General features: G+C 36.8%; 1 pseudogene; it reads left to right on the forward strand.

Annotated features, from left to right (window-relative positions):
- LOC148774845 (large ribosomal subunit protein bL9m-like) overlaps nucleotides 1–22097 on the forward strand; it is a 59844-nt pseudogene that overhangs the window by 19304 nt on the left and 18443 nt on the right.

Below are 22097 nucleotides of genomic sequence, written 5' to 3' on the forward strand. Positions count from 1 at the left end.
ATTATAAGATACAGTGAATTTTGTTCAAACATTAAAAATATTTTAGATATTTTTCTCTGATCTTCAGAAGACTCAAAAGAAAATCAAAAAATATTAAACATGGCAAATAGTTTAAAATGTTCAGAAATAGAACCAAAAACTAAAATTAAACATACTACTCATTAAGAGTATACTGACAGTCAAAGACATATGGTGGACCAACTTGCCACTGTGTCTTTGTCCATCCCTCTATTCAGCTGCCTAGAATATGATGTAATTTCATACAGTATGATCACCTCAGCACAGAAGCTCAAAGTGCTCACATTCAGAGATATCACATTTGTTGGATGGAAGAATCTCTTTACCAAACCAGGAGTTACCACCTGACTTTTTAACAATGAGAGATATATTTGGCAGTTGCCCTCAGTATGGCCTTCTTACAGAATTGTGTACCAATAAGGATTATGTCCATGTTTTTAATACTATTCCACAACTCAAACAGACTTTCACATGAACTACACTGGAAAAAAAATCTTATTAATTAAAAATATCCTTCACCTAAGTTCAGTTTTCTTCTCCTTTCCTCTCTGTGTTTATTAATGAATGTCCAGACAATTCAAAGATCAATCAAGGTTTCTTTCATTTTTAAGATTACATTGATGTTGAAATGATGAGAACTAATGAATAATTATCATATAAAGTGAAATTTGTTGTAAAAATATGGACAGATTTTTGAATAGCTGAAAGTTCTATCAGTATGTTTATTGCCATCTCCAAAACACTGCTAGCTCATTCAAGTAGGACTATCGCTGTTACACTATGGTGTTTTTACCCTATGATTTTTTAAGCTTTCTTAGGTTGGGAAATGTAATATCTATATTTGTTTCACAGTTGAGTATGAATAAAACATCAGAAACTAAGTTATATGTTCAGGTAATATAAATTGGGCTTGACCTCTTTGTAAATATCATCAAATATAGCAGAAAAACACATTTTCTTCATTTCCAAACTAGAGGGTGCTTTCTTTGGAAATAAATAAGTCAAGAAGCAAATTATATGCATTTTAAAATATGGATATAGGAAACTACAAAGAAGAAAGAGAGCATGTAGGTCAGGTTAATGATCCTTTGCTTATCACAACCTGACCAAAATTTATAAATGTTAAAATATTTTAACATTATTTCCTGAAGTATTTCAAGTATTTGAAAGCTTGGCACAGCAGTGCTATTTTATACACTGTTTTCTAAACACTCCACCCAATTTTCCTTTTGGTGTTAACACATCTAAGGAAATATGCAGACACTAGGTTTATAACTGCAGGGGCTTATAGGAAAAGAATTATGATGACTAAGTGCGGGGGTAAAAAGATTTTGGGGGTGAAAGATGGGATAAATTTTTCTTAAAGAGAAACAAAAGGACTTCCCTGGCGGTCCAATGGTTAAGACTCTTTGCTCCCAATGCAGGTGGCGCGTGGTCTTCCATGTTGGGAAGGATCCCACATGCCTCATGGCCAAAAATAATAGCTACAAGCATCATGCTTTTTTTCTTTCAATCCAACACATTTTGTCTTAGTAACGTTTAGGACAAAATGAAATTAAAGACAAAATTCACCAGTAAATTAGGATTTTGAGCTTTCGTGTTTTGATTATTTCTAGTACCTGAAAAATACTTGAACCAATTCCATTCTTTCATCTTAAGTTTGGATCTACTTCTGAAGACTCAACACTTTGAATTAATTTATCAGAAATTAAGAGGCATAGCAACAAACAAAGGAGACAATAACTGCTTTCTGAGTTCTACTCTGACCTTTATCTTTCAAAACAGTAACTCTCCAAAATTTTAGAAAGGTTAACTAATCCCTTAAAAGGTCACCTGTCTTTAAACTAGCTACAGTATATAAATGCTTTTCTGCTATCCTGGAGCAATTCATCAATAACTCATTAAAATAGCACTGTTTCTTTCTTGAAGTTTTTACTTTCTTGCAAAGCTATTTCCTCTTGGTCAATATAACATTCAACGTATGTCATAATTTATGAGAATATGATTATATAAAACTGTTACAGTGCTGTTAAATTAAGTAAAACTATTTATTGAGTACACAGTCTATGCCAGTTGTATATGCCAGATCTAGATCTATGCCAGATCGCAAGAGCTAGTTGCTAGGGAAAGAAGGAAAAGTCATAGATCAAAAAAAAAGCATGTGTTATGATGTGAGTTTATGTTTATTGAGTATGGTGTATATCAGCGTGTGATATTTAAGTCATTATCATGGCTCATAAACGTATTGGAAGATAATACACTTATCTTAATGCTGATGAAACTGATTCAAACATTTTCTAAACTATTTTTTTCTAACTCATTTGGGAGCCTATGCTTAGTGTTAAACATGCTGCTGCTGTGTAATCGCTAAAGTCATGTCCAACTCTTTGCCATCCCATGGATTGTAACCCAGCAGGCTCCTCTGTCCATGAGATTCTTCAGGCAAGAATCCTGGAGTGGGTTTCCATTTTCTCCTCCAGGAAATCTTTCCTGATCCAGGGACCAAACACACGTCTCCTGCTTGGCAGGTGGATTCTTTACCACTGAGCCAACTGGAAAGCACAATGTTAAACATAAATTAGTGCAAAATTTTTTCCTTAGAGGTCTAGTTGGATATTTTAATATGATCAAAGGCATTAAAATTGTGGTAGGTTAAATAAGTTACCGATGATAGGTAAAAAGAGCTCTTATTTGCAGATAAGGATAGTATTCTAAACTAATGACATATAAATTTGTTTCTGTTTTCTGTAAACTGATACAAAAGATATTTTGCTGTTGTTATTCTGAAGGGAAAAATAAATAATTTTGTAGAATCTTTGTTTATTGTTTAAAAACTAATTTCACTAAAGTCTACTAATATGTATTAGAGTTACCCATTACCCACTTATTAGTTGAGGCCCAAAATGCCATTCTACTGAGAAAGAACAATACCCTTAATGAAGAAGCATCTTTCTTCCAAAGAATTAGTAATTTGTCCACCCTATGGATGAATAATTATAATAGTTGGTAAGAACAGTGCAAACAAAATTTACAAGCCCAAGTTGCTTAACAGTATTCTTGTTTTTGGCATTTATTAAATTCATGTTTCCAAACATGTGGATTTGACATACATTATCTCTTTTTTCCTCAGTATAAAAGGTTATAAAACAGAAGATGCACAAATAAATACTAGATGTATAAATACCATGTAGTGTAGCCAAGAAGTACTTTATGAAACTTATGTTTTGATTATGTTTATTTCTATGTCTCTACATATGTATTTAGGTACTAGACTGTGATGTAAATTACATTTCTAATAAAGCTGTTTTTGAAAGACACTAAATTAGAACATTACCTGAAAACATCTGAAAGTAACAATAAGAAATAACATCTGATTTTCACAAATATTCTTTAATTTCATATCTTTTGCTGAAAACTTTAGCATTCACGAAATCAGACACATAAAAGTTTATTGATTTGAAAAGAGAACTCAGAGTTGTGACTGGAATTGTAGGAATAAGGAAAAAACAAATGAAAGTTATCTAGGCACTTACCTACAAAATATAAAAGTTCATTCCTTCCAATGCACAATTAGATATATGACTATGAAATAAACTTAAATATATATTTATACTCAGAATATCATTTACAATTATGTTAGCTATCTAACAAGATTTTTTAATGAAGTTTTACATTTCGAATCTATGCTTTTTAAATAGTACATGCACTCAGACTTCCAATTCAATAGGAGAAATTAGGCAATGGTTTTTTATGTTGATGTTTGCTATTACTGTCTTTTAACTATCTAAATGAAATTTTATAACGTTTGCTCAGTTTCTTAATTTTGAATTCTCATTCCTGCTGAGTATACCCTTGCTTCTCTCTACTGAAAGTTAAATGGGTTCTACTCCTCTCATATCTTAGTACAAGATTGTTAAAAAGTCAGAATCCATTTGCTCCCTTAAAGTTGATTTTTCTCTCCCAAATACATAGTCCATCAAAAAGTCACTTTCACCTGAATCCCTGTCTACATTCTATTTCATAGGAACCTAACCAAAAACAGTTGGGATCAGAATGATCCAGGAAACTTGGCCTCCAGTCAAGATGGAGTAACAGTCAATGGATTGACTCACCCAGTTGAAATGGTTAAAAACTTGACAACATATGTGAAGCATTGTCAGGGAATGTTTAACAGGAGGATTCCTACATGCTGTTTCTCACAAGTCCTTTGTTTCTTTTCAAGTGGGATAAGCAAGCTTCTCCCAGAAACCAGGGTCATTGTGAGGGACAGGCTTGGATCTCCTCTAGTAAACATTCTCTTTGTGACAAAACTGCTTGGTCTCTTCCCCCTTTTCCTTGAGATATGGATTGTCTCCTGACCTTGTGACCATTCTTAACTCCTGGTTCCCTTGGTAACAGTTACTGTACATTTGGTTTTCTGATCTTTATCATTGTTGAAAGAAATTTCTTGTACCACAGCCTTTGGTATGATTTCACAGAGAAATCATCAAATTTTAATGATTTCACAGAGAAATCATTAAAGTACCTATGCTCCATCAGAGCTTGGGTCCCCATGTCTTTCTTTCTTTTTTTCCTTCTCTCTCTCTCTCACTTTTTCTCTCTCCTCTGCTGATTCCTTAGAGCGTAGAGACCCATCTTGCCCAATTTCCTGCCCGGGCTTCTAAGATTCTCTCGAGCAGGCACCCTGTGCCTTCACTCCCCCTCGAGTGGGCGCCCAGTGCCTTCGTGGGAGATGCAAGTCCTGTGCCAAGGACTTTATTGGTTTTCTGCATAAACCAAGGACTATCAGCCTCTTTCTCTCTTTCACTCTTATCATTGTCTCCAGACCTGGTCCTCAAAGGACCCCAACAAGCCGGGACACCAGGCCCCCAGTCCAAAAAGGACCCCAACAAATCGGACCACCAGGTCCCTGGTCCAAAAAGGACCCCAACAAAGCATCAATGTTCAAGACATTGGACAATGAATGACACTAATCCCTGAGAGACGGGAAACAAGATGAACTCTACAATTGCCCTTGCAATTGCATTTTGAAGGCCATGGTAAGAGAGTATTCAGGTGAAACCTGATAGCCTCCGCAAGGGGAGGAGATGAAGTTGAGAATCCAGAAAGAACAAGGAAGCTGAAGTCCATTGAAGAAAGAATATCAGAGAAGAGATAATGAGGAGCCTTTAGATCTGTAGAGAGAAGCTCTTGAGTCTACAGATGAATACTCTTTAGACATGCCTTTGAGGAAAATACCCAAGGTGGGATCAAAGATTAATGGAAACACTATCTGTGTATTACAAAGGGCTGATAATAATTCCTATTCTTACCAGCTCCTTGAAGAGCAACAGCAAGAGAAATTACCAAAAATGAAAAACAAAGGAAATGAGAAAGAGATGAATGGATCATCAATAAGTGGCCTAATATGCAATATAATTGCATTCTTCAATGGGGAGGAGAAAATATAATTGGATTCTCCAATGGGGAGGAGAAAAAGGTGGGAGAGAAAAATGTTTGAAGAACTAATGGCCAAGATTTTTCAAACTAGACTGAATAATAAAGCCACATATCCAAAGAACCCAACACACTTCAAAATGAAACATAAACTTATACTAAAGTACATCAATATCAAATGACTTAAAAATAAAAAAAACAAGTCTTCAAATCAACCAAATGGGAAATAAGCTTCATTTTTCCTAGAGAAAACTATAAAAATGATAGTATATTTTCTGTCAGATATAAGGGACATGCTAGAAGAGAAGGGAGTAGTAAGCTTAAAAAAAACAAAAGTGCAAAAAGTTTCAGACAGAAAGAATACATCTCAGAGACCACCATAACTTCTGGAAGTGTTAATGGTAGTTCTATGGGTTGAAAATAAGTCGGGCCACGTGTTTCTCACATTTCTGCCCCTCTGATGAATGAGGTGTTGGTTCTGTCTGTCCATTGTTCTTCATCAGCTTTTCAAAGGTATTATATAATAAACAACCTTGGAAGATAGAGTTGGTATTTTTGTCTTGAGTGAAGCCTTAGATGACAGGGATAATATCTCCCTCTGGGGCAAATGACAGGTAGGTTTGCTGCTCAGTATAATTAAATCTGAGTACCTCAGGTGCAAAGAGAAGACATGCTTACTGCCCATTGTAAATGATTCAGGTACCCTAAGCTCAGACTTCCTCTGATATCTTGCAACTTACTTATTTGATGGCTCTCTTCATATTCAGTTCAGTTGCTCAGTCGTGTCCAACTTTTCATGACCTCATGGACCACAGCAAACCAGTCCTCCCTGTCCATCACCAACTCCCAGAGTTCACTCAAACTCATCTCCATTGAGTCAGTGATGCCATCGGCCATCTCATCCTCTGTGGCCCCCTTCTCCTCCTGTCTTCAATCTTTCCCAGCATCAGGGTTTTTTCAAATAAGTCAGCTCTTCGCATCAGGTGGCCAAAGTATTGGAGTTTCACCCTCAACATCAGTCCTTCCAATGAACACCCAGGACTGATCTCCTTTAGGATGGACTGGTTGGATCTTCTTGCAGTCCACAGGACTCTCCAAGAGTCTTCTCCAACACCGCAGTACAAAAGCATCAATTCTTCAGCACTCAGCTTTCTTTATAGGCCAACTCTCCCATCCATACATGACTACTGGAAAAACCATAGCCTTGACTAGACAGACCTTTATTGATAAAGGAATTTCTCTGCTTTTTAATATGCTGTCTAGGTTGGTCATAACTTTCCTTCCAAGGAATAAGCATCTTTTAATTTCATGACTGCAATCACCATCTGCAGTGATTTTGGAGCCCAAGAAATAAAGTCAGCCACTGTTTCCACTGTTTCCTCATTTATTTGCCATAAAGTGATGGGACTGGATTCCATGATCTTAGTTTTCTGAATGCTGATCTTTAAGCCAACTTTTTCACTCTCCTCTTTCACTTTCATCAAGAGGATCTTTAGTTCTTCACTTTCTGCCATAAGGGTGGTGTCATCTGCATATCTGAGGTTATTGATATTTCTCCCGGCAATCTTGATTCCAGCTTGTGCTTCATCTAGCCGGCATTTCTCATGATGTACTCTGCATATAAGTTAAATAAGCAGGGTGACAATATACAGCCTTGATGTACTCCTTTTACTATTTGGAACCAGTCTGTTGTTCCATGTCCAGTTCTAACTGTTGCTTCCTGACCTGCGTACAGATTACTCAAGAGGTAAGTCAGGTGGTCTGGTATTCTCATCTCTTTCAGAATTTTCCACAGCTTATTGTGATCCACACAGTGAAAGGCTTTGACATAGTCAATACTAGCCTGTGGGAATTAGGGCTTGAGGAACTCATAGAAACAACTACTGCTGTTAATAGTCAACTGTCTTCTATCTCTAATCCAAGGATATGTCAGAAACCCTGACACTGTGAAAAGCTAACTTCTTAGCATGAAAATAGTGCAAAATCAGACTCTTCACAGTTCTTGATGGTTACGTGCATGCATTGGTCATTTCTTAATTCCTTACTCTATAATGAGAATGCATATACTTAGCAGTTGACCAAACACTGTCATTGGTTCTCTAACTTGTAAAGGAAGAGCTATTGTAGTGAAAATGAAAAACTGGAAGCCCATAAATGGAACATCCCCCACCCCGGACATGATGATAAGCCCCTGCCTTCTGAATACATCCAATATATGATCACCTGTCAATATTTACATTAATAATATCATGATCCAGCCAACCTCACAACTCTAGATTCCAAAACAGAATCCTAACACTGGTGTCCCTGATCCTGCTCTTGTTCTAAGTTCAGAAAACAAAACTACTGTAACTGCTTTATGAAGAAACAATTTATTATGATGAACCATTCATTGAAAAAGACCCTGTTTCTGGGGGAAAGATTAAAGGCAAAAGGAGAATAGATAGAGGATGAGATAGTTAGATAGCATCACCAACTCAAGCAATATGAATTTAAGCAAACTCCAAGATATAGTGAAGGACAGGGAAGCCTGGCACGCTGTAGTCCGTGGGGTCGCAAAGAGTCAGACACAACTTAGCTATTGAACAACAACAAAATTTGGTTACCAATTTTGAAAAGGCAGATAGATTGGGTTATGCCTTTCATGAAACTCCAATACTTTGGCCACCTCATGTGACGAGTTGACTCACTGGAGAAGAGTCTGATGCTAGGAGGGATTGGGGGTAGGAGGAGATGGGGACAACAGAGAATGAGATGGCTGGATGGCATCACCGACTCAATGGACATGAGTTTGAGTGAACTCCGGGAGTTGGTGATGGACAGGGAGGCCTGGCGTGCTGTGATTCATGGGGTCGAAAAGAGTTGGACACGACTGAGCGACTGAACTGAACTGAACTGATACACTCACAAAATGGTACAAAACCTTCCTGAAACTGGAGCTACTATCACTTATGTCATGAGTGTAGCTTTGTTTTTCAAGGTCTGAAATTATTACTGCCTCAGGGAAATCTCTGATACCTGCAAACTGGGGAATAGGAATTGAAGCCCAGATTCATGTATTTTGTGTCTGATCAACAGGTTTTCCCTCCTGCTATTTTTCTTGAAAACTAGGGGACCTCAGGTTTAGAGCTTTTTCAAAAATCTCACAATTTTGTTGGATCTGCAAAATCCAGGAGCCACAGGAGTTAGTGTCCACATCACTTCTTCCTTCCACGTAAAGTGTGTAATGAACAGAATCTTCTTTATATTCAAAACCTTACTTTAAAAAGAGTCTGTTAAATTTAAAAAACAAAAATTAGCTTCCTAACCCTAGCAAATAAACAGCAGATGAAATGCAATTTTGAGAGAGTCAATTCCAATTTTTACAAAAATACCACTACAACCTTTTTTCTACCCAGCCATTTGAGTATCATTTCACTATATAAAACCTTGGTCACTTTCTTCCCTCCTCTCCTACTTCCTCACTTTTATACATTATGCTTCATGCATACTGCTCTTCTTTCTCCTCTTTATGATTCAATATCCCTGGAATTTTCCACTTAATTATTGTGTACTAAATGAATTATTTCAGGTTTTAAGTCCAATGACATTCTCATGAGAAGCTGTTCTTTTACGCTCCAATCTAATGGAGTCACTTTGCCATGCCAGTCACTATTTAGAATGCCATTCTGGATTATTTCTTGATAACAATTTTGTCACAGGAATGACAATACTTGACTGTAGAAAACCAACAAAAACAATGAAAGGTTAGAGGTTAAAGGTTAGACTTTAATACAAGGACTTCTAAAAACTTTCTCTACAAAAGAAGCTATACAGAGCAGAACAGAGGTCAGATCAGTATGTTTCATTTAGGTAACCTTCTCTAACCCTTAAACTCCATCACAGTCTATGAGTGTTTACCTTCACTCACTTGGAAATGAAGGCAATTTAACTGGAAAAGAAATAAGCTTCAGGCATACTTGGAAGTTCTTACCTGCAATCCACATCACCATCACCTTTGATTCAATATTTTTACAGTACGACTTTGCCAGTTTTATCATTATTTATCTTTCTAGTGTTCCCTGTATTTTGTACACCTGTCTCTTCTTCTGGACTTCCCTGGTGGTTCAGATGTAAAGAATCTGCCCGCAGTGCAGGAGACCTGGGTCTGATCCCTAGCTCAGAAAGATCCCCTGGAAAAGGGAATGGCAACCCATTCCAGTATTCTTGCTTGAAGAATTCCATGGACAGAGGATCCTGGCAAGTTCTATATGGTCCATGGGGTCACAAAAAGTTAGACACGACAGAATAACTAACACACATACACACACACACACCCCTCTTCTACTAAGATACATCACATGTAGTAGCTAGGAAGAGGCAGGTACTATGTTTAATTAAACAAATCTATAAATAGTCCACATTTCTTTGTGAATTGAAGGATCTATCCCCCTCCTCTTTCTTGTAAGAAAGTACAGTCAATTGACTCACATGGATTGATGTGTATTTGCTGTAACACTTCATTATAGTACTTGTACCATTTCAGTGTCATTATGGCCCTACATCCAACACAAGACCCTCTCTGTTATTGCATTGTTTTTCTGCTCTGAATTTTAATGCCAGTTGTAACACTTTCAGCTAGATCTGTTTCACCAACTTCTGATACACACACATAAGGAGTTTGTAATTTCTTGTGAGAATAAAGCAATATTCCTTGGTTCTTTTGGCCAAAAATCATAATTAGCTAATTACCAAGAATATATATATATATATATATATATATATACACACACACATATTTGTACGTATGTATATGTATACACACACATATATATATAAAGTATTATTTGCACATACATATAAAATCCCATGAACAGAGGAACCTGGTAGGCTGCAGTCCATGGTGTCGCTCAGAGTCAGACATGACTGAACGACTTGACTTTGACTTTTCACTTTCATGCATTGAAGAGGGAAATGGCAACCCACTCCAGTGTTCTTGCCTGGAGAATCCCAGGGATGGGGGAGCCTGGTGGGCTGCCATCTATGGGGTCACATAGAGTCAGACACGACTGAAGTGACTTAGCAGCAGCAGCATCAGCCGCATACATGTGTGTATATATGCATATATACATTAATATAATAAATATGTTTTAAGGATTTAGGAGTATAAGAGGACTTCAGTAGCTTAACAGAGAAAGCACTAGCCATAAGAGCAAAAACTGCTAAATTTGACCTCAAAGAAACTAGAAAAATTAAGTGAGTTAAAGATTGGGAGAAAAAGTTTGTAAGCCACGTATCTGAAAAAACACTTGTGTCCAGAACATCCAAAGGGGTCTTGAAACTCAACAGAAAAAAATTCATTTTAAAAATCAGTTAGAAAATGGGCAGAAGACATGAAGAGAAATTTCACTGAAGAGGACATATGAATGCCAAGTAAGTGCATGGAAAAACATTCAATATCATTACGCATTAAGAAAATGGAAATTAGCCCCCCCCCAAAGATGTATCACTAGACATCTATCAGAACGGCTGAAATTAAATTATTTGATAATAACAAATACCAGCAGGGATACAATGAAACTCTCGTCACATATTTTGGTGTCTAGAATATAAAATCATATAGACATTCTGAAAAAGAGTGGCAGTTTCTTAAAAAATTGAAAATACGATTACCTTACAGCCCAAGAATTACACTCTTGGGGATTTTAGTTCAGAAAAAATAAAAATTTGTGTTCACATAAAAACCTGTACACAAATGTTTATAGCAATTGTATTCATACTGCCAGAAAATGGAAACAACTCAGATGCTCCTCAATGAGTGAATGACTAAACAAACCATGGTACTTCCATACCATGGAATAGCACTCAGAAATAATCAAGAAATGAGCTACTGATACATGCAACAATATGGATGAATCTCCAGAGAATGATTCTGCATGAAAAAAAAAAAAAAATCCCCAAAGGCTTCATGGGGATTCCCTGGTGGTTCAGATGGTAAAACTGCAGTGTGGGAGACCCACCTTCAAAGCCTGGGTCATTCGTTGGAGAAGGGAATGGCAAACCACTCCAGTATTCATGCCTGGAGAATCCCGTGGACAGAGGAGCCTGACTGACAACAGTCCATGGGGTCCCAAAGAGTCATACACAACTAAGTGATTAACACTTCTAACTTCCTCTAAAGGCTACATGCTATATGAAATGAATCTATTTGTAGAAAACTCTTGAAATGACAAAATTATAGAAATAGAGAACATTTCCTATACGATAAGTAAGAAAAGGTCAGTAACATCCTAAAAGGGGTTATAGACGTGAAGAAAGTTAAAATCAGATAGTTTGCAAATGAAAAGTCTTAAAAATCTTTAACTTCGTGTAAGATAAAAATAAAGCATAAAACATTTTGTTAGAATATGGCAATTATGAACAATTTGTGCCAGTCACAACAAATTGGATTGATAGTAGCAATAACCAAAGTATCAACAAGTAAGTTTCCCCCCTTTGTATAAGACATAAAAATATTGATTACATGAAAGGTTATATACAATAAAGGAAGTATATTTTTCCTTGCAGTATTAGTGAAGCACTATCTGAAAATTCAATTTCCCACTGAAGTAGTTTCCAAGTAAATTGAAGATTCTCAAAATGAAATTATTTTAACATCATGCTATATTAGAAAACCTAAGATGTGTGTGTGTGAATTAGCTTCATAAAGTAGTCTGTTGATTCAGAAACTTAGATCACTGCCTAGTAGAAGCATAGACACTTTGGAAGGCATTCTGGAATTTCCCTGGTTAAGACGGCGCTCTCAATGCAGGGGGAACAGGTTGGATCCCTAATGATGCCTAAAAAATCCTTAAGGGACATTTTGTTAGAAGAGGAGCCACTGTAGTTCCAAAGGCCACATTAGGAATATTAAACCAAAGTCATAACTGGACAGAACTTGACTTCAGACAAAGATTTTTAAAAACATAACTAATGAAGAACAATTCAATGAGGGCTTGATAAACTATGTAGCACTCAGAATATTTAAATAAAGTCATGATAACTGTCTTAAAAGCTATAAAGAGGAATTTTATGTACCAAAAGATTTTTATTAATGATTTCATGCTTAACAATTTTTTAAAAACAGATGTATTCTCTACATTTTTATTTTAGGTCATTGAAACTAAGCTTAAATAAATGATCATCTTGATCAGTAATAGAATAAATGAATGTTTTAGAAAAATGTCAGATATTGAATGAACTAGCTTTTGATTTAATTTACAAATTTTTGAGTCAATTTTATGAGAATAATATCCAAAATATAATAGTCTATTTAATGTATTGCTGACAACATGCGATATTAATTGTAACTTAAGTAAAGCATTAATCAATGAGATTTTTTTTCAGTAATATATAACAATTAAAATATCATTAATATTGAGTAATATGTGACACTGGCCCTATAGCATAATATCACAGAAATACATGAAGACACCAGAAAGGGCCTAGAGGTCAACTCTAGGTAAAATATTATCTTACTAATGAGAAAACTGAGTTTGACATAGATTAAATAAGGTTTTTCAGGGTACAATTAACAATTTATTACAAATCAATGAGGAATTTCAGTTTCTTCACACTATTTGTGTATGTAAGATATACTCTGTACTAAAACACTCACTTTTGGATTTTTTTTTTTTTTTTTTGAGTATCACATTTTAACAATGTTTTCAAATTAGAGTTCCTCCAGAAAAGTGTGACCAGAATGGTTACAAATCTATGAAAAAAATAACATTTAAGGAACAGTTTTGAAAACTAAGGATCTATTAACTGAAAGCTGTCACCATATCTCCAGTTTAAAAAAAAAAAATCACTGTCTAAAATGTTAGAATTTGAGAGCTCAGAGATCTTTTCTTCCTTAAATCCAGCACAATCTACACCCTGTGGAAACCAGCACTCTACAACCTGCAATGTTTCAGCTCCTGACCTAACTAACATTTTCGTAGTTGTAGTGGTGTGGCCTTGAAACCGAATAGCCGTCTCTTTTGTTGTCTTCCAAGCACCTAATACCATGCTTGTACATCACCAGCTCTCAAATATAATGATTCTATAAGCCTGTGGTTCTGAAAATAGGGTTCACGAACTCTGGGGCTCCTGAGCCACTTCCATAGGGTCTACAATGTCAAAACTCTTTTCATAAAAATATGAGTTTGAAAATGCTTTTGACTCAGCTCCTACACTGCCACTAACTTATAAACAATTCATAAAGTTTTAGTGTAGTATCAAAGGAAAATATCCACAACATCTGAAAAGACTTTTAAAACACCCCTTTCCAGCTACACATCTGTGTGTCTTCTCTAGATAGTTACTTCATGTTCTTTAATCACAGAATTATAGAGCTAGAGATTTAATGTGGGAGCACTTATATGAATCCGTTTGGTAATATCTAGACATTAAAGCTTTAAAAAGTTATGAAATAAGATGACTCTTGTCAATATTCTTTTGTTTTGGAAATATAGTTATTATTTATTAAAACATATCATTTATGGTACTATATAATGATTTTTACTTTCATAGTAAATTATTGCAGAAATATTTAAAATTTTATCCTTTCTTTCTCTTTTTTTTGGCCTAGCCACATGTCTTGTAAGATCTTAGTTCCCCGAACAGAGACAGAACCCAGCCCGTGGCAGTGAAAGCACCAAATCTTAACCACAAAACTGCCAGGAACTCCCTTGCTTCTAACTGATACAGAAAATAGCAAAGACAAAAATCCATATAAACAAAAGCTCAACAGTATCCTCAGTCATTTTCACAAGCTTTTCAGATTTGCTGACCAAATGCTTGAGAATCACTGCTATCTGCAAACAAGCACACAGATAGTTCAGTTCAGTTCAGTTGCTCAGTCATGTCTGACACTTTGTGACCCCATGGACTGCAGCACTCCATGCCCTGGTCTATCACCAACTCCTGGAGTCTACCCAAACCCATGTCCATTGAGTCGGCGATGCCATCCAACCATGTCATCCTCTGTTGTCCCCTTCTCCTCCTGCCCTTAATCTTCCCCAACATCAGGGTCTTTTCCAATGAGTCAGCTCTTCGCATCAGGTGGTCAAAGTATTGGAGTTTCAGCTTCAATATCAGTCCTTCCAATAAACACCCAGGACTGATCTTCTTTAGGATGGACTGGTTGGATCTCCTTGAAGTCCAAGGGACTCTCAAAAGTATTCTCCAACAACACAGTTCAAAAGTATCAATTATTCGGTGTTCAGCTCTCTTTATAGTCCAACTCTCACATCTGTACACGACTACTGGAAAAACATAGCTTTGACTAGATGGACGTTTGTTGACAAAGTAATGTCTCTGCTTTTTAATATGCTTTCTAGGTTGGTCATAGCTTTTATTCCAAGGAGCAAGTGTCTTTTAATTTCATGGCTGCAATCAGCATCTGCAGTGATTTTGGAGCCCCAAAATATAAAGTTTGTCACTGTCACTATTTGCCATGAAGTAATGGGACTGGATGCCATAACCTTAGTTTTCTGAATGTTGAGTTTTAAGCCAACTTTTTCACTCTCCTCTTTCACTTTCATCAAGAGGCTCTTTAGTTCCTCACTTTCTGCCCAAAGGATGGTATCATCTGCATATCTGAGGTTATTAATATTTCTCCCCACAATCTTGATTCCAGCTTGTGCTTCATCCAGCCCAGCATTTCTCAGGATGTACTCTGCATATAAGTTAAATAAGCAGGGTGACAATATACAACCTTGACCTACTCCTTTTCCTATTTGGAACCAGTCTGTTGTTCCATGTCCAGTTCTAACTGTTGCTTCCTGACCTGCATACAGATTTCTCAAGAGGCAGATCAGGTGGTCTGGTATTCATATCTCTTTCAGAATTTTCCAGAGTTTGTTGTGGTCTACACAGTCAAAGGCTTGACATAGTTAATAAAGCAGAAATACATGTTTTTCTGGAACTCTCTTGCTTTCTTGATGATCCAACGGATGTTGGCAATTTGCTCTCTGGTTCCTCTCCCTTTTCTAAATCCAGCTTGACCATCTAGGAGTTCACAGTTTATGTACTGTTGAAGCCTGACTTGGAGAATTTTGAGCATTACTTTTACTAGCATGTGAGATGAGTGCAATTGTCCGGTAATTTGAGCATTCTTTGGCATTGCCTTTCTTTGGGATTGAAATGAAAACTGACCTTTTCCAGTCCTTTGGCCACTGCTGAGTTTTCCAAATTTGCTGGCTTATTGAGTGCAGCACTCATCTTATAGGATTTGAAATAGCTCAGCTGGAATTCCATCACCTCCACTAGCTCTGTTCATAGTGATGCTTCCTAAGGACCACTTGACTTTGCACTCCGGGATGCCTGGCTCTAGGTGAGTGATCACACCATCATGGTTATCTGGCTCATGAAGATCTTTTTTTGTATAGTTCTTCCGTGTATTCTTGCCACCTCTTCTTAATATCTTCTGCTTCTATTAGGTGCATACCATTTTTGTCCTTTATTATGCCCAACTTTGCTTGAAATATTCCCTTGGTATCTGTAATTTTCTTGAAGAGATCTCTAGTCTTCCATTCTATTGTTTCCCTCTGTTTCTTTGCATTGATCTCTGAAGAAGGCTTTCTTATCTCTCCTTGCTACTCTTTGGAACTTTGCATTCAAATGGGTATATTTTTGCTTTTTTCCTTTACCTTTCACTTCTCTTCTATTCACAGCTATTTGTAAGGCCTCATCAGGCGACCATTTTGCTTTTTTGAATTTCTTTTTCTTGGAGATGGTCTTGATCCCTGCCTCTCGTACAATGTCAGGAACCTCCATCCATAGTTGTTCAGGCACTTTACCTATCAGATTGAATCCCTTGTATCTATTTGTCACTTCCACTGTATAATCATAAGGGATTTGATTTAGGTCATACCCGAATGGTCTAATGGTTTTCCCAATTTAAGACTGAATTTGGCAATAAGGATTTCATGGTCTGTGCCATAGTCAGCTCCCAGTCTTCTTTTTGCTGACTGTATAAAACTTCTCCATCTTCAGCTGCAGAGAATATAATCAATCTGATTTTATCATTGACCATCTGATGATGTCCATGTATAGAGTCTTCTCTTGTATTTTTGGAAGAGGTATTTGCTATGACCAGTGTGTTCTCTTGGCAAAACTCTATTAGCCTTTACCCTGCTTTGTTCTGTACTCCAAGACCAAATTTGCCTGTTACTCCACATATTTCTTGACTTCCTACTGTTGCATGCCAGTCCCCTATAATTAAAAGGACATCGTTTTGGGGTGTTACTTCTAGAATTTCTTGTAGGTCTTCATAGAAGTATTCAACTTCAGCTTTTTCAGCATTACTGGTCAGAGCATAGACTTGGATTACCGTGATATCGAATGGTTTGCTTGAAAACGAACAGAGATGATTCTGTCATTTTTGAGATTGCATGCAAATACTGCACATCAGACTCTTGTTGACTATGATAGCTAATCCATTTCTTCTAAGGGATTCTTGCTCACAGGAGTAGATATAATGGTTATCTGATTCACCCATTCCAGTCCATTTTAGTTTGCTAATTCCTAAAATGTTGATGCTCCCTCTTGCCATTTCCTGTTTGACTACTTCCAATTTGCCTTGATTCATGGACCTAACATTCCAGGTTCCTATGCAATATTGCTCTTTACAGCATTGGACTTTACTTCCATCACCAGTCACATCCACAACTGGGTGTTGTTTTTTCTTTGGCTCCATCTCTTCATTCTTTCTAGAGTTATTTCTCCATTTATCTCCAGTAGCATACTGGGAACCTACTGACCTGGGGAGTTCATCTTTCAGTGTCCTATCTTTTTGCCTTTTCATACTATTCATTGACCACAGCCTTGTCTAACTCAATGAAAAACTATAAGCCATGCCATGTACAGCCACCCAAGATGGACAGCTCATGATGGAGAGTTCTGACAAAACATAGTCCAATGGAGAAAGGAATTGCAAACTACTTCAGTATTCTTGCCTTGAGAACCCCATGAACACAGATACATATGATGTATCTAACCAAAGGCAATTCTATATAGGCAACTAAGCTAATTTTATGGGCAGGCAAAATTGTTTTCAGCCTGAGCTGAGTACTTTCAATAGGAGAGGCACTTCGGATCTGGAAATCAAGAATATCAAAAGGGGGTCTTCTGTAGAGTCCACATGCCACAATGAAGACCCAGTGCAGCCAACAAAAAGTATCTCAAAAGGTGATCAAATATTTTAGAGTATGAACATCAAAGTGTCTTCTTATGATTTAGGAGATCTTTTCCAAAATTTAAATTTCACAAGAGTATTCTGCACACTGAAAATATGAATGAAAGTGGGAAATTCTGCTTGCATAGTGCTTATCCATACCACTGGTTGGATAGAGAGACCAAGCAGGTAAATAAAATAAAGAAGATGAGTTCTGATTATGATGTATTATGAAACAAAATTAAAGAAATGGTCCAGAAATGAACTTGTGAGTGTGTCTGTGTATACATGCACGCTCAGTCATGTCTGACTCTTTTGAGACCCAATAGACTGTAGCTTGCCAGGCTCCTCTGTCCATAGAATTTTCCAGGAAAGAATATTAGAGTGAGTTGCCATTTCCTTCTCCAGGGGATCTTCACAACCCAGGGATGGAACTCACTTCTCTGGCTTGGCAGGCAGATTCTTGACCAGTGAGCCAGCTGGGAAGTTCAACTCATGAAAAGTAAGTTAGAATTTTAGTGAATTAAAGAATGGTCTCCCAGAATTAATTTTTTTAAGTTATTTTATTGGAGGCAAATTATCTTACATTAATATATTGGTTGGTTTTGCCATACATTGACATGAATCCGCCCCAGGTGTACATGTGTTCCCTTTCTTGAACCCCCCTCCCACCTCCCTCTTCACCATATCCTCCTTCCAGGTCATCCCGGTGCACCAGCCCCAGTCATCCTGTATCATGCGTCGAACCTGGACTGGTCACTTATGATAAAATATATGCTACCATACCGTTCTCCCCAATATTCCCACCTTCACCCTCTCCCAAAGAGTCCAAAAGACTGTTCTATATGCCTATGTCTCTTTTGCAGTCTCGTATACAGGGTTCAGGTTACCATCTTTCTAAATTCCATATATATGCATTAGTATACTGTATTGATGTTTTTCTTTCTGGCTTACTTCACTCTGTATAATTGACTCCAATTTCATCCACCTCATTAAAACTGATTCAAATGCATTCTTTTTGATGGCTGAGTATTACTCCATTGTGTATATGTACCAAAGCTTTCTTATCCATTCATCTGCAGATGGACAGCTAGGTTGCTTCCATGTCCTGGCTATTATAAACAGTGCGGCAATGAATATTGGAGTACATGTGTCTCTTTCAATTCTGGTGTCCTCGGTGTGTATGCCCAGGAGTGCGATTGCTGGATCATATGGCAGTTCTATTTTCAGTTTTTTGAGGAATCTCCACACTGTTCTCCATAGTGGCTGTACTAGTTTGCATTCCCACCAACAGTGTAAGAGGGTTCCCTTCTCTCCACACCCTCTCCAGCATTTATTGCATGTAGACTTTTGGATAGCAGCCATTCTGACTGGTGTGAAATGGTATCTCATTGTGGTTTTGATTTGCATCTCTCTGATGATGAGGGATGTTGAGCATTTTTTCATGTGTTTGTTAGCCATCTTTATGTCTTCTTTGGAGAAATGTCTGTTTAGTTCTTTGGCCCATTTTTTGATTGGGTCACTTAGTTTTCTGGAATTGAGCTGCAGGAGCTGCTTGTATATTTTGGAGATTAATCCTTTATCAGTTGCTTCATTTGCTATCATTTTCTCCCATTCTGAAGGCTGTCTTTTCACCTTGCTTATAGTTTCCTTTGCTGTGCAGAAGCTTTTGATTTTAATTAGGTCCCATTTGTTTATTTTTTCTTTTATTTCCAATATTCTGGGAGGTGGGTCTTGGAGGATCCTGCCGTGATTTATGTCGGAGAGTGTTTTGCCTACGTTCTCCTCTAGGAGTTTATAGTATCTGGTCTTACATTTAGCTCTCTAATCCATTTTGAGTTTATTTTGGTGTATGGTGTTAGGAAGTGTTCTAGTTTCATACTATTACAAGTGGCTGACCAGTTTTCCCAGCACCACTTGTTAAAGACTGTCTTTTCTCCATTTTATATTCTTGCCTCCTTTGTCGAAGATAAGGTGTCCATAGGTGCGTGGATTTATCTCTGGGCTTTCTATTTTGTTCCATTGATCTATATTTCTCTCTTTATGCCAGTACCATACTGTCTTGATGACTGTGGCTTTGTAGTAGAGCCTGAGTCTGGCAGGTTAATTCCTCCAGTTCCATTCTTCTTCTTCAAGATTGCTTTGGCTATTCGAGGTTTTTTGTATTTCCATACAAATTGTGAGATTATTTGTTCTAGTTCTGTGAAAAATATCTTTGGTAGCTTGATAGGGATTGCATTAAATGTATAAATTACTTTGGGTAGTATACTCATTTTCACAATATTTATTCTTCCAATCCACGAACACAGTATATTTCTCCATCTATTAGTGTCCTCTTTGATTACTTTCACTAGTGTTTTATAGTTTTCTATGTACAAGTCTTTTGTTTCCTTAGGTAGATATATTCCTAAGTATTTAATTCTTTTCGTTGCAACAGTGAATGGAATAGTTTCCTTAATTTCTCTTTCTGTTTTCTCATTATTAGTGTATAGGAATGCAAGGGATTTCTGTGTGTTGATTTTATATCCTGCAACTTTGCTGTATTCATTGATTAGCTGTAGTAGTTTTCTGGTAGAGTCTTTAGGGTTTTCTGTGTAGAGGATCATGTCATCAACGAACAGTGAAAGTTTTACTTCTTCTTTTCCAATTTGGATTCCTTTTATGTCTTTTTCTGCTCTGATTGCTGTAGCCAAAACTTCCAGAACTATGTTGAATAGTAGTGGGGAGAGTGGGCACCCTTGTCTTGTTCCTGAGATTAGGGGAAATGCTTTCAGTTTTTCACCATTGAGGATAATGTTTGCTGTGGGTTTGTCATATATAGCTTTTATTATGTTCAGGCATGTCCCTTCTATTCCCACTTTCTGGAGAGTTTTTATCATAAATGGATGTTGTATTTTGTCGAAGGCTTTCTCTGCATCTATTGAGATAATCATATGATTTTTATTTTTCAGTTTGTTAATGTGGTGTATTACGTTGATTGATTTGTGGATATTGAAGAATTCTTGCATTCCTGGGATAAAGCCCACTTGGTCATGATGTATGATCTTCTTAATGTGTTGTTGGATTCTGATTGCTAGAATTTTGTTAAGGATTTTTGCATCTATGTTCATCAGTGATATTGTCCTGTAGTTTTCTTTTTCTGTGGGATCTTTACCAGGTTTTGGGATTAGTGTGATGGTGGCTTCATAGAATGAGTTTGGAAGTTTTCCTTCCTCAGCAATTTTCTGGAAGAGTTTGAGTAGAATAGGTGTTAGCTTTTCACTAAATTTTTGGTAGCATTCAGCTGTGAAGCCATCTGGACCTGGGCTTTTGTTTGCTGGAAGATTTCCGATTACTTCCTCTAGTTCCGTGCTTGTGATGGGTCTGTTCAGATTTTCTATTTCTTCCTGGTTCAGTTTTGGCAAGGTGTACTTTTCTAGGAATTTGTCCATTTCTTCCAAGTTATTCATTTTATTGCCATATAATTGCTGATAGTATTCTCTAATAATCCTTTGTATTTCTGTGTTGTCAGTTGTGATCTCTCCATTTTCAATTTTATTGATTTGGTTCTTCTCCCTTTGTTTCTTGATGAGTCTGGCTAGTGGTTTGTCAATTTTATTTACCTTCTCAAAGAACCAGCTTTTGGCTTTGGTGATTTTTGCTATGGTCTCTTTTGTTTCTTTTGCATTTATCTCTGCCCTAATTTTTACGATTTCTTTCCTTCTACTAACCCTGGGGTTCTTCATTTCTTCCTTTTCTAGTTTCTTTAGATGTAGAGTTAGGTTATTTAGTTGACTTGTTTCTTGTTTCTTGAGGTGTGCCTGTATTGCTTTGAACTTCCCCCTTAGCACTGCTTTTACAGTGTCCCAGAGGTTTTGGGTTGTTGTGTTTTTATTTTCATTCATTTCTATGCATATTTTGATTTATCTTTTGATTTCTTCTATGATTTGTTCATTATTCAACAGCGTGTTGTTCAGCCTCCATATGTTGGCATTTTTAATAGTTTTTCTCCTGTAATTGAGATCTAATCTTACTGCATTGTGGTCAGAAAAGATGCTTGGAATGATTTCAATTTTTTTGAATTTACCAAGGCTAGATTTATGGCCCAGAATGTGATCTATCCTGGAAAAGGTTCCGTGTGCTCTTGAGAAAAAGGTGAAATTCATTGTTTTGGGGTAAAATGTCCTATAGAGATCTATTAGGTCTAACTGGTCTATTGTATCATTTAAAGTTTGTGTTTCCTTGTTAATTTTCTGTTTAGTTGATCTATCCATAGGTGTCAGTGGGGTATTAAAGTCTCCCACTATTATTGTGTTATTGTTAATTTCCCCTCTCATACTTGTTAGTAATTGTCTTACATATTGCGGTGCTCCTATGTTGGATGCATAAATATTTATAATTGTTATATCTTCTTCTTGGATTGATCCTTTGATCATTATGTAGTTTCCTTCTTTGTCTCTTTTCGGCCTTTGTTTTAAAATCTATT

This window comes from Moschus berezovskii, chromosome 19, assembly GCF_049115385.1.
Source record: "Moschus berezovskii isolate FMDL1 chromosome 19, NW_MosBer_1.0, whole genome shotgun sequence".
Classification (NCBI taxonomy): Eukaryota; Metazoa; Chordata; class Mammalia; order Artiodactyla; family Moschidae; genus Moschus; species Moschus berezovskii.